Here is an 8,481-nt window from a genome sequence, read left to right on the forward strand (position 1 = left end):
GACTCCAGCTAGTGGTGCCCTGACCTCCACCCACAGGCCTTGTCCCCATAAACAAACAAATGAACGAGTGAATGTAATAAAACTTTGTTTAAAAAAAAAAAGAGACTAGAAATTCTTTGTTGTTGTTGTTGTTTTGTTTGGGTTTTGGTTTTTTGAGACAGGGTTTCTCTGTGAAGCTTTGGGCCTGTACCTGGCTCTCGCTCTGTAGACCAGGCTGGCCTCAAACTCACAGCATTCCTGAGTGCTGGGATTAATGGCGTGCGCCACCACTACCTGGCAAGATTCAGAACTTCTAAGGATCGCAGACTTTGAGGAAATGCATCTGACAGGTTCCACAGAACCAGGACACACGCCTGTGGGTTAGCTTCCTTACAGGCAATCCTCCGACAAGGATTCTAAGAAAGGTATCCTTTTCCTTCCTTGTTTTTCTCAAAGACAGGGGCTCAGGTATCCCAAGCTAGTCTCAAGCCCCCTATGTTTCCAAGCATGACCTTGAACTTCTGATCCTCCTGCTTCCTCCACTGGAGTGCTAGGATTACAGTGTGGATCACTACGTAAGTGGGAGGGTATCTGTGGACATGGGATGTGCTGGAGGCGGAGTTACAGGCAGCTTTAAGTCACCAAACTCGGGTCCTCTGGAAGAGCAGCCAGTGCTCTTAACTGCTGAGCCATCTCTCCAGCCCCCCACTCACGGTGCCCATTAGAATTTAAAGACTAGTCTCCTTCAAGTTTTAGAAAATTATATAATTTCCAAAGTGTTAGTTTAGACGTTTCCCCTTCCCTTGAGGGCTGGTCTATTGGTGGGAGTGTGACTTTGAAGAAGAAATTCTGTGTCCAGTGGCTCAGCACCTGATGAGAATTTTAGGTAGCTGAACGGGCAGTGTGAAGAGTTCGGGAAGGTGAAAGCCATGATGATTCTGTTCTTGAGGCCATACTGAAGCCGCAAGTGAAGCCTAATCCACCCTGTGAGAATTTACCCCAAACACTCAGGGAATAAGAAAAAAGCTCTTTAACAGCGAGAATCCAGAATAACAGCCTAAGAAAAAACCAGCCAGGAACAGGACATCTTAACAGCTTATGTGTCTTAGGATTTAACATTCCACATGTCCTGTCATCTTCAAATTTCTTTTAGGCCCCAACCCCACGTTACACTTTTAGCAATTAAAAAGAGACAGGACACTGTAGTCTGGCCATTGTGGATAAGAGGGAGACTTACCTAGCAAAGACATTATCCTAATTACTTTTGAAGTTGATCAGCATTGTTCTGGTAACTCATTTCCAGGGTCATCCTGCCCATCTGGAAGAATTATACTTTTCCTCAGAAGGGAACCATGAGCTATGGTTAACCAGGACTTAAAGAGTGGCCGTTACCTAGTGTTGGCCCGGTGAGCTGCCTGTTAGAGGCAGTTCTTTGATGTGGGAATATGGCTTAATTATCAGCAACCTCAATGTACAAAAGAAGCATATTCTCAGCGAAACTTCAATTGTGTTAGAGTTACAAATCCTCCGCAGTTTCTACAAGTATGGTTAGTTGCTGCTTATCTTCCAGTTAAATTAGAGGCAGGGCTCCTTCGCCAAGATCCTACTTGGTGCTACCTAGTATTTCCTAAGCAAGTTTATGGGTAATTCCTTTAAAACATCAATTAATACTCTGTTTCTCCTATATAAGTATTCCGAAGAATGCCCAAGAATTAATGAAAAATAACTTTCCACTGAATGCTTCTATATAATAGACTGAAGCCCTTTGTGTGTGTGTGTGTATGTGTGTGTGTGTGTGTGTGTGTGTATAAGCATATGCATACATACATACATACATATATAAAGTATATATATTATATATAGGAAGCAAGAGGGAGGAATCTGGTTAGAGGGAGATAGAGAAGGCTTATATCCATAACAGAATAAAATTTGTTTTAAACTATTTGGGTTATTTCTCTTTCTTTTGCTCAGACCACTCTCCTCCCATTGCCCAAGAGAACACACACACACACACACACACACACACACACACACACACACACACACACACACTTGATTGATTAGCAATGAAGGGAGGAGGCGAGCAGTAGCCTTAGATACTGCCTAAGATCTTTGGAGGTTCCCTAAAATAATAGCTGCTTGTAGTTGGGTCAGAAGGGACTAGGGAAGTGAAATCCCTAACAAGGTTAAGGAAATTGAGAACCCAGGAGATGCAAAGGGATATGGGTAAGTCAAGAGTCCAGAGTGGGGCCTAAATAGCCCTTGAGGCTAAAGGATGCAGCCCAGTAGTAGGCCACTGGAGGCCACAGTCTCTCCCAAGCATCAAAAGAAGGGGAGGGGTTGGGGGAGAAATTGGTGCATAGTCAGCCTAATTCTGATCCTATTCTCTCTAATGGAAACTGAGGAAATCAACTGACAAGTCCCGTGTGCTCAAGGGTGTGGCATGTGCAAGTGCTGGGTTTACAAAAGTCACTCTTTTCGAAAGGCTTTGAGTTAGCACAGAGAAGCTTTAAAATGGGCGATGACCTCATCCACGGCCATGTCCCTTTCCCTAGGCAACTACCCAGTGCCAATCAATGTGGGACACAAAAGCTCAGCTTTCTCACCTCAACTTAGGCAATTCCCCCCCCCCACGCCCCAGACAGGGTTTCTCTGTGTAGCTTTGGAGCCTGTCCTGGAACTCATTTTTTAGACCAGACTGACCTTGAACTCACAGAGATCCGCCTGCCTCTGCCTCTCCAGTGCTGGGATTAAAGCCGTATGACCACCACCACCCAGCAGTTTAGGCAATTTTTATGAGTCCCAGTTTCAAATGGGTCCATAATAGCTGCTGAGGGTTTTGTTTGTTTGTTTGTTCTTCTTTGTTGTTTTCTTTCTCTTTTCTTCTTTTTTTAAGACTACATGAGAGTTGAACATCTCTCCAATCCTTTTCCTTCCCTTCACCTTCACGGGTACAAAAAAGCTCCCTCCAAAGTCGCTCACTCATCATCTTCAAAGTCATGAAGAGCATCCCATCAGCTGCCCTCCAGATGCTGATCTGAAGCAGTCTTTCAGCTGCTTTAAGAATAAAAGACTTTAAGCCAAGCAGCGGTGGCACACGCCTTTAACCCCAGCACTCGGGAGGCAGAGCCAGGCGGATCTCTGTGAGTTCGAGGCCAGCCTGGTCTACAGCGTGAGTTCCAGGACAGCCACCAAAACTACACAGAGAAACCCTGTCTCGAAAAACCAAAAAAAGAAAGACTTTGAGGACGACATAAAGAGCCTAGGACAGTGTGGAGTCAATGTAAGCGGGGCATGAGGACATCATTGGGGGTATGAGATGACCTGGCCACAGTGGAAATGCTAAGACACGAAAGGGCTTTTCGACAAGACCACCAGCACAGCTTCTAGGAGCAAGAAGAGAGGGAATGCCGTGGGGTTGGGGATGTGATCGCAGAGGTACAGATGAGCTGACAAAATCTAAAGATATTTAGGATGCTTAGTCAAAAGCACAAATTGATCCTATGTGGGAGTGACAGAAGAGTCAGAGATGACATCTGGGTTTCTGTCTTGAGCAACTGGTGATGTCATCATTGTCCCCAATCGAAAACTACAGTTCCTAAAAGAGAAAGACACTTCCTACTTGTGAGGGCATCCGAGCCTAATAATTTCTAGACCTTGTCTGTAACAACTTTCTCCTGCTCACTCCTGAGGGGACGAACATAGCCAGCCCTTCCCCAGTTCACCACCCCCTCACCACCACCAGAGACAAGTGCGAGCATGAAGTCCGATGGTCTAAGCCTCCAAAATAAGCATGCAACTGCTCATGCCCACAAAAGAAAAATCAACTAAACGTATGAAATCGAGAAAGATCATTATGGTACAGAGGTTAAAAGGCATGCATGCTGGAGTAAGTTGGTCTATATTCAAATTTTGCATCTCATGCTAGTATGGGAAATAAGATCCTCACTATAGTTAAAAAAAAAAAAATCAAGAGACTAGTGAACACAAAGTGGTTTTTAATATACCGTTCTGCAGAAAGGGACGCCAGCATAGAGAAAAGGCAAAAACAGCTGGTGTGCTGAACTGGCATAAGTATTTTTAAAATCTCTACCCAGGAGAAAACTCTATCCTCCTTTGAAACCCTACAGGCTGGGACTTTAGTGATTCCCAACCTAGCAAAGCCCTCTTCCCAAATGTACCATCTTGTTGTTTTAGAACAACAACAACAACAAAGCCTTGTGTAATGAATAATCTGGTACTTGAGACTGCCTCCTTTTTTAAAAAAAAAGATTTATGTATGTATGTATGTATGTATGTATGTATTTATTTAATTTATTTTGTATACAGTGTTCTGCCTGTGTGTCAGATCTCATTATAGATGGTGGAGAGCCACCAAGTGGTTGCTGGGAATTGAACTCAGGAACTCTGGGAGAGCAGCCAGTGCTCTTAACGCCTGAGCCATCTCTCCAGCCCCTCCTTTTCTAACAGTGGGCTCAGTCATGTAGCCGATGGCTGGTAATATTCCAATTCCCAGAGTTTTAAGACAAGCAGGCACCAAGGACCAGCTAGGCCTGGCATCTTCCGCTCATCTCTGTAAGCATGCCTCATATTGAAAACAGACTGTAACAGTTTCTTTCTTCTACTGGTGAGATGGTTTGGTGGGTAAAGGTCTCACTGCACAAGCATGAGAGGCTGAGTTTGAAACCCCAGAACTCACAGAGAGCCGGGAGCAGCTGTGAACAGCTGTAATCCCAGCACTCCTATGGAGAGGTGAGAGGTGGAGGCAAGAGACTCCCTGAAGCTCATTGGCCAGCTAGCCTGATTACACAGCAATAAACCACAAGACAATCTGTCTAAATTCCAGTACTTGAGAGGCAGAGGTTGGAGGATTTCTGTGAGTTTGAGGCCAGCCTGGACTATATACTGGGTTCCAGCTAGGACAACATAGAGCAGTGGTTTTCAACCTTCCTAACACTGTGACCCTTTAATACAGTTTCTCATGTTGTGGTGATCCCCAACCAGAAAATTATTTTTGTTGCTACTTCATAACTGTAATTTTGCTACTGTTATGAATCACAAAGTAAATACCTGGTATTTATCTGATAATCTTAGGTGACCTTGTGAAAGAGTCATTCAGCTCCAAAAGGGGTTGCAACCCACAGGTTAAGAACCACTCAAGACATGGACAGACCTTGTCTCAAAAAAAAAAAAAAAAGGACCATATGTAGCATAAAGTAATCACTTAATATACATTTTGTATTGCTTCTGTAAACTCTATGAAGATAGGAATTTTTCCTTTTATTTTTCTTTGCTATTAGGAATACTGTCTAACAAAGATTATTTAAGAAATACTGAACAAGTGAAATCCTTGAGGACAGAATACTGGTTGTCCTCTTGACATGAGCCTTTCCCATCTCCCTCATTACAGAGCCAAAAGTGTATCTGGGCATCTCGACACCTGCAGTGTTTTCTTGCTTCCCTTACAGCCAGCTTGGTCACTGAAACATGAACGTATGAGGCTTTCACAAAGGCCTTGTCTGAAAGCACCCTCTCCTTTGCTCTGCTTTCTGCCCTGACTCTGAAGCTGTCGTCTTGTACCACAAGGACACTGCAGGTGAGTGAGCAGGCACTGAGATGGAAGGTAAACACACACAGTACACTGGAGTCCTTGATGCCTGGAGGGCTGCCGGGCCATTCCACGGTTTTCTCTTTCCAGACTTCAGATGAGTGAGAGAAATACACTTCTGTAATCAGAAGCATTGCTGTTAAGTCTTCCAGTTAAATGCTGTCCAATTCATCCAACCCATACATTTCAAATTTATGCCTTGAAATGACAGCTATAAAGCCAATTGTTCAATCTCTGAGACTTATAAAACAATCTTTAATAGTACTTTAATGAAAGGAGGGTGATCAAAAAATGGAATGTTCAGGGACAAAGAGAGTTTCCCTAACAACTAGGAGTTACTCTTTTCAGACTGTGTATGAGAGAGAATGTGACTCAGTATACCAAAACAGGAAAGCATTCTGAGGGCTGAGGACATAGCTCAATGCTAAAACACTCGCTTGAGAAACCAAAACAGGAAAAATCTACCTTGTAGGTGAAGGGGTCTGTCTGCAGTTAAGAATAAGTTCCTGTTTGTCTTATGTTTGACCCATTTGCATCAGAGGCGCTTCATCACGTGTGGGTGGGAGGCTCATGGGCAGGAAATGCATCAGGATGTATGCTTGCCCCTGATTGGATCTGATGGGAAACATGGTGATTTGTGGGGTTTTCGTTTTTTTAAGCCCCTGCCAAACTCATGGCCATTTTCTAGGAACCCAGAGATAGACCTGATCAGCTTCCACCCTGCCTAGCCAGTATTTAATTAAAATTTGCTCCAAATTTGGTTTTAAATTGTGGTAATGGTCTTATTCTCAACTGGTGGGATTAACATTGCTTAACATGCACAAGGTCCTGGGTTCAGTCCTTACTACTGAAATAAAAAGGGGGGAGGGGCAGATTTTTGAAACCCACTGTATGCGAAATTCCATCGTATTTGGAGAAGTGAGCCTGGAGAGACCAGTTTTATCCCTCAGGACTTGAATATGATCACATATCTTGTCCATAACAAGAAAATAAGGAAACTGTGTAAACTGAACAAGTATAAGTGATAAACTGTTCCCACATATGTGAATTCATTTAAACATCACATTTGGATATGTGGGTATTGAGAAATTTTACAAAAGAAAACAAAACCCAAGATAAAAATGAGACTGTTCTTATCTGACTGGCTTGTTTTCAGGTATAGTCCAAGAAAGTAGTAGAGACAAGACTTACACAGCTGTTTTGGCTCTGGAGGCCCTTCCTTGTGTAGCCTACACTCACCCGACACCTAAGTACGCTCTCAAAGGCCTCAGAGCTGGGTTCTTGCCGCACGGCTAAAGAGAGTCTCTTCCCTTTGTCATGGCTTGCCCTGACTGATTCGTTTCCCGGCACTTGGGAAACAACTTGCTTTAAGTCAGTTTCCCCCACAATTCTTGCTGTCAAGGATTCCTTTCACAGGGTGACAGTGATTCCTTAAGTCTTCTCTCAACTGCTCTGACTGGCTTGAGCCTGCTTTTCCAGTGCCAGGAAAATGCAGATGACTCAAATTAAGATTATAAACCTCTCACCACGTAGGTGGAGAGAGTGGATGGCCTGTCCTGGCTACACCCAGTTTTTCTTCTTTCCAGAGTTTTTCTTGCTTGGTCGGAAGACTTCACACCTGTTCCACCCCTATGCTCTCTGTCTCAATGAATGCCATCAACATCCACCCTGTTGTCCAAACCAGGACCCTCTGACTCACTCTAACCACCCCTTCCCATCATCTACCATACTTCTAATCTTTTCTATGAGCATTTGCCTAGCTCCATCACCCATTCCAGGCCCCATCATCTGTTACTGAGATGATTGCCAACTTTCTCATCTAGAGAGGACCTGTTGGGTCCTAGAGACAGTGTGTCTATTGCAATACTGCCCCCTTTTTGTGTTTTTGAGGTGCAGCTTACATACAGAAAAGTACCCAAATGTCTTGACATGTTATCAAATGTTGCCAGAACATTTCCAGCTTTCAGAAATCTCCCTCAGGCCCCCATTTGAGTCATACCAATCCACAAGGTAACCACTTCTCTGACTTCTGTCAATATCAACATCAATTAGATTTGCCTATTTTAAAAATCAATATACATAGATACATACAGTAGATCTATATTCTCTTCATTCCTCTTTTTTAATAATTTGTTTATCATTCTCTTTTTTATTTTATGTCCATTGGTGTTTTACCTGCTTGTATGTCTGTGTGAGGGCATCAGAAGCCCTGGAACTAGAGATACAGACAGGTGTGAACTACCATGTGGGTTCTGGGAATCGAACCTGGGTCCTCTAGAAGAGCAGCCTGTGCTCTTAACCTCTGAGCCATTTCTCCAGCCCCTCTTCATCCCTCTCTTATCTTTAATTCAGTGTGAGGATCAAATCCAGGGCCCTGCACATCCTAGGCAAGCTCTCTGTCACTGAGCTACATCCCCAACTCTAACAGAATCTCTTTTGTGTGGAACCTTTTCTTTTTGTTGTTTGTTTTTGTTTGTTGAGACAGGGTCTCACAATGTAGCTCTGACCAGCCTGTACCTCACTATGCGAACCAGGCTGGACTTGAACTCAAAGATCCACCTGCCTCAGCCTCCAGAGTGCTGGGATTAAAGGCATCTTCTCCAGATAAATTCTTCTCTGACCAAGGTTGTAAGATTGGTTCCCACAGCCTGGCCACCAGTCTGTATCAGTGTCTCAGCTTCTTGTTTTCTGAGACAGAGAGTCAGGAAACCCAGGCTGGCCTCAAACTCTATGTGTACCCGAGAGACTAGAATTCTAATCATTACCTTCCAGGGGCTGGAATGACTGCATGTACCACCAGGCCAGGCCCACTAGGTGCCAGTTTTTTTCTCAAACAGTTTGCAAGTATTTCCTTCCCAAAGTTTCCTTGAGTAAGAATTTAAGTGTTGCCGGGT

The sequence above is a fragment of the Peromyscus leucopus genome, chromosome 2 (assembly GCF_004664715.2).
Source record: "Peromyscus leucopus breed LL Stock chromosome 2, UCI_PerLeu_2.1, whole genome shotgun sequence".
In the NCBI taxonomy this organism is placed as follows: Eukaryota; Metazoa; Chordata; class Mammalia; order Rodentia; family Cricetidae; genus Peromyscus; species Peromyscus leucopus.